Source organism: Elephas maximus, chromosome 23 (assembly GCF_024166365.1).
Source record: "Elephas maximus indicus isolate mEleMax1 chromosome 23, mEleMax1 primary haplotype, whole genome shotgun sequence".
Classification (NCBI taxonomy): Eukaryota; Metazoa; Chordata; class Mammalia; order Proboscidea; family Elephantidae; genus Elephas; species Elephas maximus.
In genome coordinates this window covers 74,838,114-74,858,509 of record NC_064841.1, presented here as the reverse complement: position 1 = coordinate 74,858,509, position 20,396 = coordinate 74,838,114, and the positions used below count along the sequence as shown (strand labels likewise).

Below are 20,396 nucleotides of genomic sequence, written 5' to 3'. Positions count from 1 at the left end.
GAAGAACAGTTGGTACTATCTGTGAGCACTGCAGAACAAATCTGTGAGACAGGCACTGGAAAGCAGGGAGCATGTCAACTATCTGTTCATCACTAAATGTGGTATGCCATTCATTGTGAGAAACTAAAGCCCGAAGGCAAAATTCATACAACTCCGCGATCCAAAATAAAACTCAAAAATAGCGATGGCTAGTAATGCTATACAATGGACGAAGTCAATAATGAACACTGGGGAACGCAATATATAAAAGGAGCACAACATGCAAAGAAGACCCATGAAATGGAAATAGGCCACCTGGATTCTAGTTCCACTCCCTTAATTAAATGGAGACCCTGGGCAAGAAGGGAGTTGGGCTGGATGAGTACGATCTCTTTATAGTGACATTTCTAACAGCCATTCAGAAAGTCTAAGTAGATTTGCCTTGGGCATTGTGCTAGATTTTCAGGAAACAAAAGAGATCCCTGTCTTCAACGAGCTCATAGTTTAGTAGGGAAGATAAGTGGTAAGCAAATTATCACAATAGTACATGCTCAGTGCAATGGTAGAGTTAGTTCAAGGACTATAGCAGCAGAAAGGAGGGAGTAATTGAGTAAGGCTAATGGGACCAGGTAGGCTTCACTGAGAAGCACAAAATTTATGTCCTTTAGGCTTGAAGGATAAGCAGGAATTTTCCATGCAGTCTAGGGATAGGAGAAGATAGATTTGTGATAGAGAAACTATTATGTGAAAGGCAAGAAGGAGGAAAATACAAACCATCTGGGAGGATAGCTGTGCAGAAAGCGATGGCGGAAGAGGCGAAGTAACTCATGGCCATATCATGAAGGGAATTCCAGGAAAAACATGGACAGATTCCTGTGAGCAATGGGGATGCACTGAAGGATTTAAACAGGCTCTGATGTTAATTTTATAAAAAATAGTTTTTGGAATTTGATTTGGATTTTATGAAGTTCCCTTTGAGAACTGTCTGGAGAATGGATTATTGGGCTGGGCTTTGCTAGGTGGTTGGCAAGGTAAGCCAGTATAATGCAATCAAAGATTAATTCGGATTTGGGAGATTTTGCAATTGCCTCTTGTTTGTTGGCCAACTCTGATTTATCCTTTAAGAATAAAATTAAGCCTCAGCTCCACTGAGAGATTTTTGATACCCATTTCACCACTTTCAGTAGAGGTCTGACATCTATTGGTTTTGTTCCAGAGTACCTTATGAACGATTATCTTTCTTACTACATTGCCTTGCATATTTGCCATTACGTATATTTACAGATCTTCAAGAATATGGAGACATATTATTGAATTTCATAAGTGAGAGTGAGGAAGACAGATTCAGATTGAAAAATACAGAACACGAGGAATTGTGAAATCCTGGTATAAGATGAGTCATAGAGACAGATGACGATGTGGTCTTGGGTGAAAATAAGGTCTGATGGAAAACGGAAACATAATCTAGACCCTGAAGTCATTCAGCAAGTTAGGAAGAGCTCATGGCAGGCAGTAGGTCATAGAATAAACGATGCTGGGAATAAAAGAATAAAGGGACGTGGAATGAAAATGGTTCATCAGTGCTGTAGATATCAGTTTGGGGAGCAAGAATTCCGCTGAGCCCTTCTTCCCCACCGAGATGAAGGAAGTGAGAAAAAGTGAAACCTCATAGTAGAGTATTTTCAGTGGATAGCCAATTTTGGGTTCAGACATAGAGGCTAAGGTAAAAAAAAAAAAAAATTAGGAGGGGAATAAATCTGGGAGATGAAGTGGATTCTTCTCAAAGTATTGGTGGTTTCACAGAAGCCGATGATGAGTAGTTGAGAGGTGCACTGAGGGTTTCACAGGGCAGATCTGGATGTCTGGCCAGATTAGGAGGTGGAAAAAGAGTTGCTGCTGGGAGCCAGGGGTGGGATGGTGACAAAAAGAAGGCAGGGTGAGGATGTGAGTACGGGTATCTATGAGGGAAGGCAGAGCGCTAAAGAGGCAGACACATTTATCAGTTGGAGTTAGTAGAATGGTCATGGTCTCAAAGCTCCTGGTGAATTTTTGTGTAGTTCTTCTTGTGTAAATCCTCTCTGTGGAGAAACAAGGGGCTCTGCTGGTGATGGGAGCTTCTGGGCTTCTTCAGTGGGAGGAAAACAGGGTGGGCTAGTCTGACGTCAGAAGCTACAATATAAATGGATGGATATTGTGGTACCATTTCATTTCAATGATTTTTTAAAAAATTCTTCATTCAGCTATTGTGGCAAACATTTACAGTTATCTAATGGACATTATTATTATTATTACTGTAAAATTTATTCGTGGAATTTTTTTTTTACGATATAATTTGTCAATGTCTGGAGACAGCGGAAATGTTAACATTTGTTTAACTTGGCTCTTTATGTCATATTGGCAGTAAATGTTTCTTTTACCCTAGAAGAATGAAATTAAGATTTTAGCAGTATTTCAGAGTTTTACCTCAGGAAACAGTTCAAACAAGGCATTTTAGTCCTCAACAGTCCTCTGCTATCACTAATGCTAGGGATTAACGAGAAAACCGACCTAAGAATCGTTCTTCTTCAGAGAAACCCAAACAAGGTCATCTGAATTCCAAATATTTACACTGTTTATTGATGGCACTGGCTGGAAGAAAAGCCTTGACCATTTTTGTTTTTTCTATGGAATGAATTCATGTAAAGTTACCGTGTAATCAGTGCCTTCCTGCTCCGGATCAAGTCCAATAATTAGGATTCATCAGAATCAGGCCAAATTTCCAGTTACCCTACATTCTTGATTTTGGTAGGATTCTCTAATCAAAGGATGCTTCTTGCTACCCAGAGAAGAGGAGGTGAAAACACTCCCCTCCTGAGTCCTCTCCCCCGGCGCTCCCAACACGACAGAGTGTTCTTGCCTGAGATTAAAATGTTCATGTCATTCCGACTTCTGTAAAAGTAAACCATCTGTGACTTACAGTCATCGCTATTTTTATTAGAAAACCATTAGGCTTTTTTTTTTTTTTTCATTTTCAAAGTGACAGATTTTAAAAGATCAAACAAAATTGTCATTGATGACTTCTAAATCTTCAATCACTGCTACAGTTTTTCAGGGACTTTTTTTTTTTTAAAGGTGTAGGCTGTGGAAATATAGAAAATGCTGAAACAGCGGTTGTGATGTGTGTAGGAGGCGTGGCAGCGGTATTAGTAGAGAGATATCATGGGACCCAGTCAGGTAGTTCTTTTCCTCTTTCTTTTCTTTTTTTTAAAAGACATTTGAAGGGAGTGCTGTGTGTTTCCCACAGTACCTTCGAAGTAGCTTTACACAAAGAAAAAAAATATTGCTATTATCACTCGATATTTTATGACACTCATTTTTGCTCTGTATTAATGAAATTCAGAAAATATGACTAATGTGAAGATGATGTCACATATTGATACTACAGAAAAACAGTGACAGCCATCTTCTTATGGCATACACGTATTCTTATAGATTTGAAGAAGACACATGTTATTTGTAGGAGCTGTAAGCTACTTTAGTTCACTCATGAACTGCTATTCCATAATACAGTGAGTGACTGTTTTCCGTGTAGAAAGCTCAGGTCACACTGCTCTGCTTTGAAAAAAAAAATACACGTCAATTAAAATGACACGAAGCTTTTTAGTTACTCATGGGTGACAGAGAAAAATGACTAAAACTTATTTTCAAATGATAGTACAATTTTCCCCAAGGAAATGTGTCCTCATGAGATCTGTGGAAGACTAGACTAATAGGTTCCATCATCTAAAGAGCAAAGCAAAGAGGCAGTTTTACTTAGATATCAGAAATCGACTAGCTCAACCTCTTCATTTCATAAGAGAAGGTAAGTTTTAAAGACATTCTAGGATACTGACACAGACATACAGACGGTTAGTGTCGGAGATAAGATTACTATGAACCTTCCAGAGGCAAGCCTGTGAGAATGTCAGATCTCAGCAGACAGAAAAACGAGCAGATGTATACATGATACACCTTTATGGGTTTGCTGTGGGACTTTCTGCTTTCAGCATTTAACATTGGTCTATTGTGATACACACAGACACACATGCATATATGCATACATGTATATATGTATCTATGCATGCAGGCATGTATGTATGATGATAGACCATAAGTCATATGCGGCCTATTTAGTACTAAAATCAACAGATACTCTTGACACTATACATTCCCAATTTGTAATGTGCACATTGGAGTCCCTGCGTGGTGGAAAGTGTTAAGCACTGGGCTACTAAAGGTTGACAGTTTGAACCTACCCAGAAGCACCTCAGAAAACAGGCCTCTTGATCTGGTTCTGAAAGATCATAGCCTTGAAAACCCTACAGAGCAGTTCTGCTCTGCAGGTGTGGGGTCTCCATGAGTCAGAATGGACTCGAGGGCAAATAACAACAACAATATGCATGTTAATCATCTGGGGACTTTGCTAAAATGTAGATTCTGATTCAACAGGTCAGGAATGAGGCCTGTGATTCTGCATTTTTAACAAGCTCTCAGGTCACGATGCCAGTGATGCTGGTCCACAGTTTAAGAAGCTGGCTTCTAGGTCACTCTCTCCTTCTTGAAGCTTTCTTCTCTCCTTGACTTCTGTGACACTGCTCACTTGGTCACCTCCTCTATGTCTGTTTGCTCTTTTTCAGTGTTTTTCAAGGCTCCCATTTTTCTGCTTTGCCCTGATAGTGTAGCAGTTAAGAGCTCAGGCTACTAACCAAAAGGCCGGCAGTTCAGATCCACCAGCCACTCCTTGGAAACCTTATGGGACAGTTCTACTCTGTCCTACAGGGTCGCTATGAGTCGGAATCGACTTGATGGCACACGCGACTTAAACACATCCTCAGAGTTCTCTGCTAAATGCACTTCTCACTGTCTACAGTCTCTCTGGTAAACTCATTATTCCCAAAGCTTTTTCTACAGAATCCTCTCAAATCTATGTAACTGTCGCTGGGTGTCGTCAAATCAATTCTGACTCGTAGCTACCCCTTGTGACAGAGTAGAAAGGCCCCATAGGGTTTTCTTGACTGTAATCTTTACGTGAACAGACTGCCAGGTCTTTTTCTTACAGAGCCACTGGGTGGGTTTGAACTGCCAACCTTACAGTCAGCAGCCAAGCACTTAACCCTTGGGCCACCAGGGCTCCTTCTCAAATCTTCATCTAATTCTTACCACCAGTTTGCTGTGCTATAGTGGCTTGCATGTTGCTACGACGTATTTCAAGTGCCAGCAGAGTCACCTGTTATGGACAGGTTTCACTGGAGCTTCTAGACTAAGATAGTAGAGGTAGAAAAAGGCCTGGTGATCTACTTCTGAAATTTAGACAAAGAAAACCTTAAGGATCACAATAGAATGTTGTCACATGGAGTGCCGGAAGATGAGCCCCTTAGGCTGGAAGGCACTCGAAATACACAACGGCCTCAACAATGAACTGGAGCATATCAGTGGTTGTGAAGACCACAGGACCTGACAAAGTTTTGTTCTCTTGTAAATGGAGTCACCATGAGTTGGAGCTGACCTGATGACAGTTAACAATGATAACATCTAATTCCTGAGTCTAGAACTGCAAAACCCATATCCTAGTGGAAATGTTTATTGAGAGGATTCACAGGCACCTCAGCGTCAATGTCCTCTTCTTGGAAACAGGATTCTCAACCTGTATTCCACATCTTGATGAATCAGGGCAACATCCGTCTGAATGTCCCATGAGTACCTCAGTCCCAAGATATTTTCAACTATAATTTCTCCCACCAAATTGTCCATTCATCCTCACCCTATATTCCTTTTCTATAAAAAAAAAAAAAAATTTTTATGCTAGTGGCGCCATCATCAACCTTATCATCCAAGCAAGAATTTCAAATTATCCAAGTCTACCCTTTCTCCTCCTGATCTCTTTAGTCACAGGCCTACTGATACCTCTAGAATCTACTTCCTCTTCTCTTTTCTGAATAATTTCAGTAGCCTCCCTGAGTCGTCTCAGGCCCACATGTACCCATTTTCTAAACTATCTTTGGAGTGATCTTTCTAAACATCAATCTTCTTATATTACTCTTGTGCTTTAAGTTATTTAACAGCAGGTCATAATTTTCAGGATAACATTGAAACACTTTTGAAATGCTTATTAGACTTTATATGGTCTGGCATTTCTCAATATATTCAGGACTACCTATTTTCAAATTGTATATTGCTTGCATTTCCAAAAATGAGAACTTGTTCATTTTTTCATAGGCTTAACACTTATTTATTTACTTTTCTGTAATATCTTTCTGTATAATCTTCTACTGGGTAAGCTCCTATTTATCATTTAAAACCCACACGGCATGCATGGTACCTTATAATAATAATAAATGCATTACATTAGGACATCAATGTCACTGATATATTTTGTACACATTTCTATAATGATACTGTATTTCTGCTTCTGTCATTATTTGTATACCTGTCTGGCTATTCAACTTGACTGTGAGATATCTGAGGGCTGGAATAATGTTGGAGAAATACAAAGAGGATAATTTATATATTTTAAGGTAAAATAAACAAAAGTAAAAAGAATATGAAAATGGAGAAGACAGAATGTCAAAGAAAGTTGTTTTGATGTATATTAGTAGTAACACGAACTCAGGTATCAGAAACTTAATTCATCTGTAAAAAATTAGAGTCAGATTAAATCATTGCAATTCATTCTTTTATAAAAATGCAGTTAACATGGTTGAAGAAACATGTTGAATTTCAGGAGTACCCAAATGAGGAAACCTAAAATATTAAACCATGCTTATTCCTCCCCCGTATCCAAACTGCCGTCCTGGCTTGTCAATTCTTCCTATTCTTTCTGGCCTTGATTCCTTCTTTACCATTTCAAGTGCCAGTATTGAATTATTGCAGATCAAAATCTAGAACTTATCCTTTAATTTTTTACTGGCTCTTTCATTCACCTTCCTCACTGCCTCCAATTTATTAATCTTCCAGATACCTTGAACGACTGCCTATTTTTATAAGCTAAATGCACACTTTTGGGTTGGGCATTCAAAGTCCTCCATCATGTGATCTTATTTATCTCCGAAGAGTTAACACAGTGTGCTCTGAAGGAGGTGCTATGTACTGCTATTTTAACTTCCCACTTACCTCCTCAGAGCAGAAAAGCAATCTGAGACTTCTGTATATACTATCAAGTTCCTATACCGTTTTTACATAGATACAAAGGAATAATATCTAAGGTAGCACTCACAATGATATCAGTACTGTTGTGAGTGCTACCTTAGATATTATTCCTTTGTATCTATGTCAATAAACACTGGAATATTTTTATTAATAATTATCACAGATTATGTTTTAATAAGAATGTTTTATTATGAATGCTAGTTTATTTGCTGCAAAGAAAGTATTTTATTTTCATTATCACTGATAAGAAATGAATCTTTAAAAATTTTTAATCTCCTTGGCTTTATTATATTGTATTAACATTTTTCTGATAAAGTTAAAGCTTAAAGACAACGTGTAGTATGTCACAGTTACATTAAAAGCAGTCATCTTCTTTCACTGTAATACAAGCATTCCTGAAAAATGCCCTGGTATTTCTTAAAGTCCCTTACCAATGTAAACCTATTTCCAGTTTTTTTTTCTTTAGTAGCATTACTGACAATGATGTGAACAATGTGGTCTGTTACTTTTGAATATCTATACAGTTCTCCCACCAGACTTGGTTCCTTTCAGACTGATCTGAGAATGTCATCGTGTTCCTTTAAAACACTGTTCTCTTGTGTGTTACTGTGCCGAGCAGTTTCTGTACTCACCCTGTCATCTCTTCCAAAAAGAACATCGCCAACAAACTCACCATTGCCACGTGTGCTCTCGAAATAGTCCTTCACCCACACTCACTCCTTGTTCAATTTTATTTTCACACAGCACTCAGGTGCACTGTATCTTCTATTTTCCCTGGTTTTCCTTATGTTGCATTGATTTATCCACCTTCCTACCTCCTCTCTGCCCTGTCCGTCTAGTCACTCATCAGTCATTCATCATCTGATATTCTCCAAGAAGCCAACCTCTGAGGCCACCCTGATGGACAGAAAAATACAACCTGTTCTTTCAAGAAGCTCAAGAAAAAAACCAAAGAAACTAAAACTCATCCTTTCCAGGCTGAATCCATCCGTTTCCCACCATTTGCTGCTTGGATTCAGTAGGTTTCTGAAGGACAGCCATCATTTCTATTGTGGGTATATCTTACTATTAATATTTCAACACTGCAAGCCCTGGTGGCGTAGTGGTTAAGTGCTACGGCTGCTAACCAAAGGGTCGGCAGTTCGAATCCACCAGGTGCTCCTTGGAAACTCTATGGCGCCGTTCTACTCTGTCCTATAGGGTCGCTATGAGTCGGAATCGACTTGATGGCACTGGGTTTTATTTCAACATTTTACATTTTCAGGGTAGCTTTGAAAAACTTCTAAATCGACATATTCTAATGCTCAGCCTGGCTCTGAACGTACTTTTAAACATTCCCAAAAGATAAATTTATACTAAAATATAAGTTATCTTCCTTATAAATAGAGTATTCTTGAAGTTTAACCGCAATGCAGAAAAAGATAATTACAGACCCATGCATCTAAGAGAGTACTGTATCTTCTGGCATTTGAGGAAGGTGGTTTGGTTCAAATTACATATAATTATAGGTTAAGAAAAATGAATTACTCGCACCTAGAACAGTATGACCTGCACAGCAAGCAGTGATGAATAAAAACTTCTATTTTGAGCTTACTAGTGAATTATTCACTATGTGATCATGTACATTATTTCATTACAGAAATCATATCTATATGGTCAAGAGCACCTAAAAAATATACGCTTTCCTCCAAAGTGACCATATTGTAAAAAGCAAACCAAATCCAAACCCAAACAAGACTGGTTATCTTGTAAATCACGGAGAAGAGTGCATTTGATAAGTTAATAGACTTATCTAAGGAATACATTTAATCTTTTTTTTTTTTAAACAAATTGGCCTAAATAATGGCAATAATAACTACGTGGTCCATGGACTGTATGCACTATAAATAATTAACAAGAGTATAAACATTGTCACACCCACTGTACTTACTGGTATGCGTGGACACACGTGTACAGAGAGTGTTCCTGCCATCAGTATCTGCCAAGTTGCTGGCATGTAAGTATTCTGATGTTTGCTTTACTTCCAAGGATATTAATATTCACGGCATTACAACCTGAGCACCTGATCTTATATAGCACCTTTTTTTTAAAGGTAGTGTTAGACATTCACGAATACTTACATAGCTTTCTCGTTTTTCAAATACTGGTACCATGGTGTGTCCATGTTTGCTTTGAGACTCATCTGTATGTATTTTTGTGAACTGTCTTCTGCTTTCAATTCTTAAAGGCTGTATCTCCTCCATCCTTCATAGATCCACATGTATTTTGTGCTGCAAATTCCTATTTGTTATTAACGGCTTGAACATATTCCAGACTTGAATGAGTATTTTGGTTATAAAAATGATTACATGCTTCCAGTCAACAAAAGAGATTGCACTCTTAAATAAAATTTAATAAGCAGTTACTGAAGGACACACGGTCCTCTCTCATCCCTCCGTTTTCTCGGATGCCACCTTTTTCCGATGGCCATTGCTCTGCCTTGCTTGGGCCACTACAGGAGGTTGCTCACTGGTATCCTAGCTCCATCCTTCCTCTCCAATGAAACTTTCTTCACTTAGAAAGTAGAGTGAAAACATAAATAAGATCCTGTTACCACCCTCTTTAAAGCTTATCAGTGGCTTCACACTGAACTTTAAGTAGCACGCTGTACTCATAGAGGTCCCACCCAGTCTGGCCCCTGCTTACCCCTTACCTCTAAGCATGCATTCTCATTGTGGTGATACTGCCCCCAGGGGGTGAAATTGGTTCTTGATGGAGACACACACACACACACACACACACATACACACACAACACAGAAATCTTAGGCATTACAGTGAAACCTGTGAGAGCAGGAACTGGGCAGGACTGCCTTGTTTTCCAGGTCTCCCAAGTTTTCTACCTTTAACAGGGTGCAGTCTCACCACTTTTCTATCGCTCCCTATTAGTGGAAAATATCTGAGTCTTCCTTCTCAGACAGGTTTCTGCCTTACACAGGCTCTGGCTTTCACAGGCTTTCCTGTACAAGGTTTGTGGCATAGAATAAGTACTCAGCAAGCACTTGGTAAATGCATAAACTTGGAATCAGGGTAAATCAGACTGAATTATAGGAAATGAAACTGGATTAGGAACCGGTATGTTGTTGTGTGCTGTCCACTTGATTCTGACTCATAGTGACCCCATGTGACAGAGCAGAAGTGCCCCATGGGGTTTCCTAGGCTCTACTCTTTACGGGGTCGATTGCCAGGTCTTTCTCCTGCATAGCTGATAGGTGTGTTCCAACGGCCAACATTTTGGTTAGCAGCCGGGTGCTTAACCATTGCGCCACGAAGGCTCCTTGAAACAGGCACAGTGACCATTTTTTTAGCAGTTGTTGTTGTTAGGTGCTCTCGAGTCAGTTCTGACTCATAGTGACCCTATGTACAACAGAACAAAACACTTCCTGGTCCTGCCTCATCCTCACAATTGTTGTTTGAGCCCACTGTTGCAGACATTGTGTCAATCCATCTCGTTGAGGGTCTTTCTCTTTTTCACTGACCCTCTACTTCGAGCTGGATGTCATCATGCAGGGTTGATCTATGAATGGCCACAATCCATTATAGTAAGCTTTTTTTCCCCCCTCCTCAAATACTAAATTCTTTAATCTCATTAATTTTCTTCCTTAGAGGAAAGATAATAACAATACATAAAAAAGGTTGAGAAAGGCTGTTATACGGCATTATTTTCTCCCACCGTCTACCGTGCTCACCGTGCTCTAACCTGGCGACCGTCTCTCAGTTCCGTCAGGCTGTTTTCTATACCCGGGCTTTGACACACACTTCCCTCTCCCTAAACCCCTCTTCCTCACTTTGTCACATGACAGGGTCCTCCTCACTCTTCAGGCCTCAGCCTAAATGGGACGTCTTGGAGATGCTTTTCATGACCACAGTGCTATCTGAATTGTGGTTGTTAGTTGCCGTCGAGTGGATTCCAACTCTTGGCGACCCCATGTGTGCAGAACTGACCTGCTCAATAGGGTTTTCAAGCCTGGGGACTTTCAGAAGCAGATCACCAGGACTGTCCTCCCTGGCCTCTCTGGGTGGATTCAAACTGCCAACCTTTTGGCTACCAGTGAAGCACTTAACCACTTGCTTGACCCAAGGACTTCCTTTTTTATTTGCATTCGCAGTATTCTTGTTAGTCCTTCCCAGCACGGATCCTAATCCATAAACATCTGTTAGCTTACTGTTTTTGTACTTCTCTCTCCCACTAGACAGTAAACCCTGTGAGAAGAGGAACATGTAATTCTTTTTCTTTTCTTTTTTTTCACTTGCACATCACAATTGCCTTCCATAACTCCAGGAATATAAAAAGATGCTCAATAAATGCTTGTTGAATAAGCAAATAAGTAAACATGGAGTTAGGAAAATTAGGTTGATTTCTAAGAGAGGAAAGTTGGATTACAAATAGGTATACCAAAAAACCAAAAACTAAACTCATTGCTGGGGAGTCGATTCTGACTCATAGCAACCCTGTAGGACAGAGTAGAACTGCCCCATTAGGGTTTCCAAGGAGTGGCTGGTGGATTTGAACTGCCGACCTTTGGCTAGCAGCCAAGCTTTTAACCATTGCACCACCAGGGCTCCACAAATAGGTACAGCCACTACTTATTTAGCAACTATTAAACACCAGATATTATACTAAGCCAGTATGATATTAATGAAGCTGAATGGAAAAATATAAACTCCATTTCAAGGCAGAAGCTATCGCACATATCGGTAAGACTGGATTGAAGATACCTTCATTTCCAACGGGGAAATGTGATATCAGGTAGGAGATTCATTCATTCATTCATTTGCCAAATAATGCTTGAGTATCTACTGTGTGCCAGATCCTGGACTGTGGGGAATGTAATAATGAAACACACACACACATACACAAATACATAAGAAAAAAAGACATGATATCTGTCCTTATGAAGCTCACAGAGAAAAGGGAGATAGCCACACTGACCAAGATCAAACCCATGCAATACTATTTTCAAAAACTGAGCGAATACACACAAAACAGTAAGAGTAGTTATCTCTAGGTAGTTCAGTTATGGGTCGTTTTAATTTTCTGCTTTTATTTTCTCTGTTTTCCAAATTTGTTTCCAAAAATGCACGTTCCACTATAGCAAAAATGTGCAAAATTTATGCGTGTATGAGGTGTGTGTATTTAGTAAAAGAGAAAAAAAGAAAAAAAATATATATGTGCATACACCTACACATACAAATATATCTATATACTTCAATTCCAAGTTTAGAATGCACATAGTGTCAAAAGGCACTCTTTGATCCTTAACGTTTATTATTCTCAACATGGATAGTTCCAGAGAAAGAAAACCAATAGAAGCAAAGGAATAATTATATAGGCTCTTTTCTGGCTTGTACTTACAGTTGATTTATGAAGTGCCCCTCAAGTAATAAAACAAAGGTTATAAACTATTAATTTATTGCACTAATAAGAGCCAAGGGGCTTAATACAACTGTTTCATCTTAGAAGATGTAAAAAAAAAGGGGGGGGGGGGTATGCTTAAAACTTTAACAGTTTCTTGCTCTCACTTTTATTATCTTTTCCCCACTGTAGTAGTTTAGACTAATGAAATGATAAATCCTTCATCCCACTGATTTTATTTAATGTTATGGTAAAATGTTAATCTTGCAGTTCTCAGCACCTTAAGAGAGCATCCTTTAGAGATCATATATTTTATAAAGACACATAATGAAATCTAGGCCATTCCTTGAAAATTACTCTAGAAGCTGATTTAAAAAAAAAAAAAAAGGAGGTGTTAATTATATATATTTTTTTATTCTTTGGCTAATGAATAAACACAAATGGTAAAAACATATTTTATTTTAGTTTGGGGTTTGTCTTTTGTGAATGTCCTTTATTATGTCTTCCAAAGACTTCCCACCCTACACACACACACACACACACCCTGGTACATAACAAGTGGGTAGCTGGAATGGAAGTTTTAATTTCTTCCCTTGCTTGCTTCTTGTCCTTATAATCCTGAGCAAGTCACCGGAAGTGTCCCCTGTCCAATTCCTTATACTAAAAGTGATAGATGACATGTAAAGTAACTAAGACTATATCAACGCTTCATGTTCCACAATTTCCAGGAACATATAGCATGAACCCCTCCTTCAAAAATAGAACATAATTCTTTGCCTGTCCTAAAGACTTCCTCGACTCAAAGTTTTATAAATCGCTGTTTGAAACGTCAGTTAAACTTATCACTTTGAAAGCTCTCTTAAATGGGGTCAAGACCATTTCCAAATCCCGACTCATTCCTGCACTCTGTGGGCTTCTGTGTTCTTAAGCAACACCCCTGGCATGCTATGAATCGGCTCTCTGACAGATTTGTTTCCCCATTAGACTTCCCTCCAGATGGCTTTAAAATGAATATAGCATTCAAGTAACTACACAGTACAAATCATCCTATAACCCGTTGATTCATATAAAATGTGTGAAAATCAGATTATAGCACTTATTTTTTCCACTCAGAATTAGTTTCAAAGATTTTCATTTTTACATAAATGACATAACATGTAAAACAAGTGTGTTCAACATAGGCCTAAATGCCTGCCAGTCATTTTTCTTGGCTTGGGGTAATCACGGCAGAACGTTTTTTGATTAAATGTACACAATTCTGAAGGGATTATATTTAACGACACCTGAAAGTACAGTTATATTAAAAATGTATGTATTCAGATAAATAAAATACCTGAAGATTTTTAAAAATTCTGAAGAGCAGATGGTTCATAGCTAGTGGCTTAATTTAACTTGTTTTCAAATGATGACTTAATGCTAAATATTTTGTATTTTTTTCATAAAGGAAGTTATCTGCGGACTCTGTTTCATGGAGAAAAAATATATGGAGAGACAGTAAACAGTAGTGTAAAATTCTACTCAAACCATCTCAAGAAGCTTCCATTCTTTTAAAATTAAGTTATTCAAATTCTGCCTTGAGAACAAAGACAAAGCCTCAACTAGTCTATTAAAAAAAAAAAAAAAACCTGTTGCTGGCAAGTCGATTCCAAATCATAGAGACCCTACAGGACAGAGTAGAACTACAACACAGGCTTTCCAAGGAGTGGCTGGTGGATTGGAACTGCCGACCTTTTCGTTAGCAGCCAAGATCTTAACCACTGTGCCACCAGGGCTCCAACTAGTTCATAATGTCTTTAAAATATTCTGCTTCATTGTAAACAGTAATGGACAAGAAACCACCACCAAGTAGGATTCTCTTCCAGTCACCACAACATCCCTGACTTTTCTTCAAAATAAACCACATTATGTAAAAGCAGTAATTTTTTAGTATGTTCAGGGAATATCAGGCTGCTAGCTGAAAGGCTGGCTGTTTGAATTCACCCAGAGGAGCCTCAAAAGTAAGCCTGGTGATTTACTTCCGAAAAATCAGCCACTGACAACCCTATAGAGCACAGTTCTACTTTGACATACAAAGGGTTGCCACGAGCTGGGACTGACTCAAGGGAACTGGTTAAAGGAATAGTAACATACGTAGGTTCCCAAATCTTTGCACTGTCAGCTAAAATCACATAAAAGAGAACCAAGATTTCTTCGAGAAGTAAGGGCTAGTGATGTAAAAAACATGAGTGAAACAAAAATGCGCTGGAGCAAAACACGGTTAGCGTGATTTGCAGTTTTTTCACAAAGGTTTAAAATCATGACTTTAATGCTATACAACATTCTACACATAATATCGCATCTATATAGCAATTACAAATTTGAAAGAAAATCATTTTAATTACTTATGTAACGCATGTATACATTCTCTTAAGAACATGTAGATAAAAGCTAAAATTCTGTTTGAGTCTCATCTGAAAACAATTCCTTAGATATTGCCACCATTATGTTCTGCAGCGAGTTATTCCAGATTTAGAAATTTTTGCATGTCTCTCTACATAAAAGAAATTGTATAGTTTTGGTGGTTTCTTATTTACAATACCTCATTTACTAGATCAGCATGTATGTAGGGTGTGTCAACCATGTGCCATTTGCTGCCCCTTGTGATGGAGATGGAGCCCTGGTGGCACAGTGGTTAAGAGCTCAGGCTGCTAACCAAAAGGTCAGCAGTTTGGATCCACTAGCTGCTCCTTGGAAACTCTATGGGGTGGTTCAGCTCCACGGCAACAGGACTTGGGGCGTTGGTGCTGGAAATACTGCTGTAAACCCCACAGACAAAATCCCTTCTGAAGGAGCTGGCACGTTAGCAGAGGACAGACAGCCAGTTAACAGCTAGCTAGAAGAGGTGCCAGAGAAGGTGACAGGTACCATGGAGAAGGATACAGCAGAGAAGAGGGAGAGGGCACTGCAGGGAGGTGGGAGAGGTTGGAAATTTTAAATAAGGCAGCCAGGGAGAGCCTTGCTGAGAACGTGGCCAGAACAAAGACTGGCCTGCTGCAAACTAGGTGAGTTTACCAAAACCGTCTCATAAGACTGTTTACAAACCGCTTTGCTCAAGCAGGGCACATGAGGCGAGTGCTACTCTGATTCACATTTCCATCACATCCCTCGGCCCCTGTAAATTTTCTCTGGACGCCTGAGTAACACGCAGGGCTCAGCATTCAGAATGAGAACTGATGACATTAAACACTGCACAAAGTCAGACGTCCTGAGAATCTTTACTTGATGCTGGCTCTTCTCCCTCTCATCCTTTTCTTTCTCTCCCTTCTTCCCTTCTCTTTTTCTGAGACACAGTGAGGAACTAGAGTTTAGAGGTACCATGCTATTTAAGGGTCACTTGGTTTTGGCTGACAGTTTGGGTAAGAAAGATTCTGATGAGAATTGGTGGACTTGTGGTCAGTCCACAAGAAAAGTGGTCAGCTTGTTTTTCCTTCATTTACCAGCTGAATTATAAACATAAAAAAGACACTAACTACAAGGCATAATTTGCTAAGACTAATAAAGGAATATATAAGTCCTTTGATCAAAGCTAGTTCTGTGATGCATAATCTATCCCTTTCAAGTTTTGTAATCTGGAAAAAAAAGGACTTTATATAGCTATATTAAAAGATACACATCGAGTTAAATGCAGTGGAAAGAACAGTGCGGAGGAAGAACTAGATGCTGGTCTCTGCGTGGTGGCCTTCCCACTAAAACTAAATATTAACTGCACCAAATATTCCAATCAGTACACTGATCTCTAAGACAAGAGGCTGTCTCTGAGGCTCAATTTCCGCATATCTAACATGAGGTCACTAAAAAAAGACCAGACTTACTGGTCTGACTGTGACTGGAGGAAACCCTGAGACTATGGTCCCCAGACACCCTGCCAACTCAGAACCAAAGCCACTTCAAAAGTCTACCTTTCAGCCAAAGATTAGACAGGCCTATGGAATAAACAAGAACAAATGTGAGCTAAGTGCTTCTTAGTTCAATTAAGTATCGAGACCAAATGGGCAATACCTGCCCCAAACCAAAGGTGGGAAGGCAAGAAGGGGACTGGAAACCTGGACGAATGAACACGGGGAACCGAGGGTGGAAAGCGAAAGGGGGAGAGTGCTGATGTATTGCAAGGATTGCAACCAACATCATAAAACAATCTACATATAAATTTTTGAAAGAGAAACTAATTTGCACGGTAAATTTCACCTAAAGTAGAATAAAAATAAAATAGGAAGAAGTCATTAATGTTTACCCAGCCTACTTTCATTTTTCTGCATGGAGTTGTTATTAGGCTTAAATGAAACAAAACGAGTACAAAACTCTGAATAGTCATAACACACCTTACAGATGAGAGGAACGAATATTTATTAAGGAAACCCTGGTGGCGTAGTGGTTAAGGGCTACAGCTGCTCACCAAGATGTCGGCAGTTCTAACCAATCAGGTGCTCCTTGGAAACCCTACAGTGAAGTTCTACTCTGTCCTGTAGGGTCACTATAAGTCAGAATTGACTTGATGGCACTGGGTCATTATTTATTAAATACTAAAAAATTCTCGTGCCTCTCATACTGATTCCAAATCTATGACTACGTCAACAATATGTACCATGCGTGAGTTGGTACCAAACAGGACAGCAGCAAAGAGAGGATGTCTCCATCCTCGTCTGAAGCAATAGGAAATTCTGGGGTCCACAAGAGCCTATTGAAGTGCTACAAGGTTTAATAGCATTCGAACCACAGATTGAGGGTCCCCATACTGCTGACTCAAAGGCTTTCCTTGTACAGGGTTTGATTACAGGTAACCAAACCAAAACCAAACCCAGTGCCGTCAAGTCGATACCAACTCATAGCGACCCTATAGGACAGAGTAGAACTGCCCCATAGAGTTGATAACAGGCAATGAGAGATGGAAAAACCTCACAAGATCTCCAGCATCCATTAGAATGACAATGAAAGGGTCACATTTTTAGTTAAGAGAATAGATTTTCTAGCTGACACTCCATGTAGCTTTAAACAGCAAAAGATGTCTCCAGCCCCTTCTACCCTCCTGTATAGCTTTAAAAAAAAAATGAAAAAGAATAACTATTAATTTCATGCTAACCATTCAGGGCCAAAGGATGAAAACTGACTGCTTAATAAAAACACACATTATAACTCTTGGCAATTTGGGAACAGAGCTGCAGACATCCTAACCATCCATTACACACTTTACTGTCGCTTCAGGAAACAGCTCCTTATTTAATCGTTGTACTGATTAACAACCTGGAATGGAATTAATAGCGGCTCTACATGGAACTATCAACACATTTCAAATCAATGCTTTGCTTTTGAAACTGAAGAGTCTCACATTCCAGGTCAAGAATAAATGATGTTTTGAAAAAATTCTTTTGCCGTCTGACTAGCATGAAGTGAAATATGAATAAGCTTTTGTTTCTGCGAAGTCAATTATTTGTCTTACGGTATAAAGCATATGAAAGGGAAAAGCTGAAGAAAAGCAGTCTTTCCTAACTAGATAACACTGAATACACAAGCAAACATGCAAAGCAAATACGCTTCTTTTTTTCACCCATACTTTCAATCTCCTTTGGAGGAATTAAAATATGAGGATAAGACTGACTAGGCCAATGGAATGGGAGGCTTTTCTCATGTTTTATTTCTATGCTCTTTTTCAAAGTCCCAATGTACGTTTAAAATCATCCTCAGCTGCAATTCCAGTCTTGGAGCCCTGGTGGCGCAGTGGTTAAGAACTCCGCTGCTAACCAAAAGGTCGGCAGTTCAAATCCACCAGTCACTCACTGGAAATCCTATGAGGCAGTTCTACTCTGTCCTATAGGGTTTGGCAACAGGTTTGGCAGCCCAAGCAGATGGAACCCTGGTGGTGCAATGGTTAAGTGTTTGTCTGCTAACCAGAAGGTACGCGGTTAGAAAGTACTAGCGGCTCCATGGGTGACAAGACCTGGTGATCTGCTTCCGTTAAGGTTACAACCTAAGAAACGCTATGGGGCAATTCTACCTATCATGTAGAGTTGACAAGAGTTGGAATCGACTTGACGGCACAGAAGAACAACCATCATAAGCAGAGCTATAGAGAAGAGAGGAACGATTATTTAATAATATTAAAAAATTCTCATGCCTTATACTGACTCCACACCCATGAATACATCAATAAACGGCATGTCCAAACAGGACGGTAATGAAGAGAGGATGTCTCCATGCTGATCTGAAGCAGAAGGAAATTCTGGTACCCCTCCTACGTGGCATTCTCACGCTTTCCAGCAGTTTATCGGAATGACTGACGGCTGGTCAGACACGGTCATTACTTGCACTCACTTTCATAGAGGAAGAGTTACATCAGATTTCCCTCACTTGTACAAGTCAAGCTTCCTTTTCAAAATTAATTAAAAAAAATACTACTTCTGAGTACCACCTGAGTACTCTTCAAAAAAGGGGGGCAATGGTGGTTCAGTGATAGAATTCTTGCCTTCCATGTGGGAGACCCGAGTTCAGTTCTTGGCCAACGCACCTCAAGTGCAGCTTCCACCCATCTGTCAGTGGCGGATTGCGTGTTACTCTGATGCTGAACAGGTTTCAATGGCGCTTCCAGAATAAGACAGACTAGGAAGAAAGGCCTGGAGATCAACTTCCAAAAAATCAACCAGTGAAAACTCTATGGGTCAGAATGGTCTGATCACATTGTACATGGGATCGCTGTGAGTGGGGACCAACTCAGACAGCAGCTAACAATAACTCTTGATAGCAAACAGATAAAAGATAATCTTAGCATTATTTTATTCATGAACCATTACTACCCAGTTACTTATCTAAAAGTTCCAGCAATGATTCCGTTGAGATAAGTTTAGTTACCCACACGCTGGTTAAATAATCCTTCCTATATGTGAATCACACATCTTCTGTCACTGACCCGCGCTTGGTTAGCTGACAGCACTCTTTGTTAGTAATTCCTCCTTTCTCCTTCCTTTTTTATCCAATCTTTTAGCGCTGATGCGCATCCATGACAACTACAGACTGTGTAAGCTTCCTCCTTCAGACTGCTATTTAAAGTTCAACTTCCATTATTAGTTAAGAAAAAAGGAAAGAAAAAAGAAAATGAAAAAAGAGACTGGGTGGTACAATTAAACCATTACTCATCAAGGCCAAGGATTCTTTGTTCCTTGTCACAGACAGATGACTGCACGAGTGTCAATCCAGCTTCCTCTACCGATTTTACCTAAATTGGACCACTTTCAGGCACAGTCAGCAATTCTGAACCATCTGTCCATGTCATTTGTGAAGCAAAGTCCTCGTTTTTGGCTTTATCAATTATCATACATTTTCCCTTTTAGAAGATGCCTCTATCTTTATTTTAATAAGATTTATGCCTGCTTTCCATTAATTGTTATGTATTGCCAAAGCTATTAACTACCATGCTATTTGCCACCTATGCACTTTCTGTCGTTTTATAGCTAGGCGCTTCCAAGTAATTCCTGGTGTCGTGGGCTTCGTTCTCTTCCCCATTCTTCATTCTCTAACACCACCTAATCTATTCCCTTAAATTTCGATTCTCCTCTCCTTAATACTAGCCAAAAAGGGCATTCTGGTGTGGTTTAAGATCTTCAACAAAGTCCAAAACTGTCCCTTGCTTTTTTTGGTATTTCTCCATATTATTTTGTCTCCTGTAACTTCCTCCTTCTAGAACGGCCAGCTGTAACTCCAGAGGTGGCAGAGTAGCTGTTCCATTCGAAAGGATCACAGAACACAATTTACCGTTTGCAATTATGAAGCTTTGGGCCACAAAGGAGGTACAAAGGGCAGTGAGGTTCTCAGTGTGTAAGAGGTGAGAAGCA

The 20,396-nt window shown here is 39.5% G+C and overlaps 1 protein-coding gene across 5 annotated transcripts in view; it reads right to left on the bottom strand.

Annotated features, from left to right (window-relative positions):
• The window catches only part of MYO16 (myosin XVI), a 733,911-nt gene that overhangs the window by 103,303 nt on the left and 610,212 nt on the right, over positions 1-20,396 (bottom strand). The gene's annotated exons all lie outside the window — the stretch shown is intronic.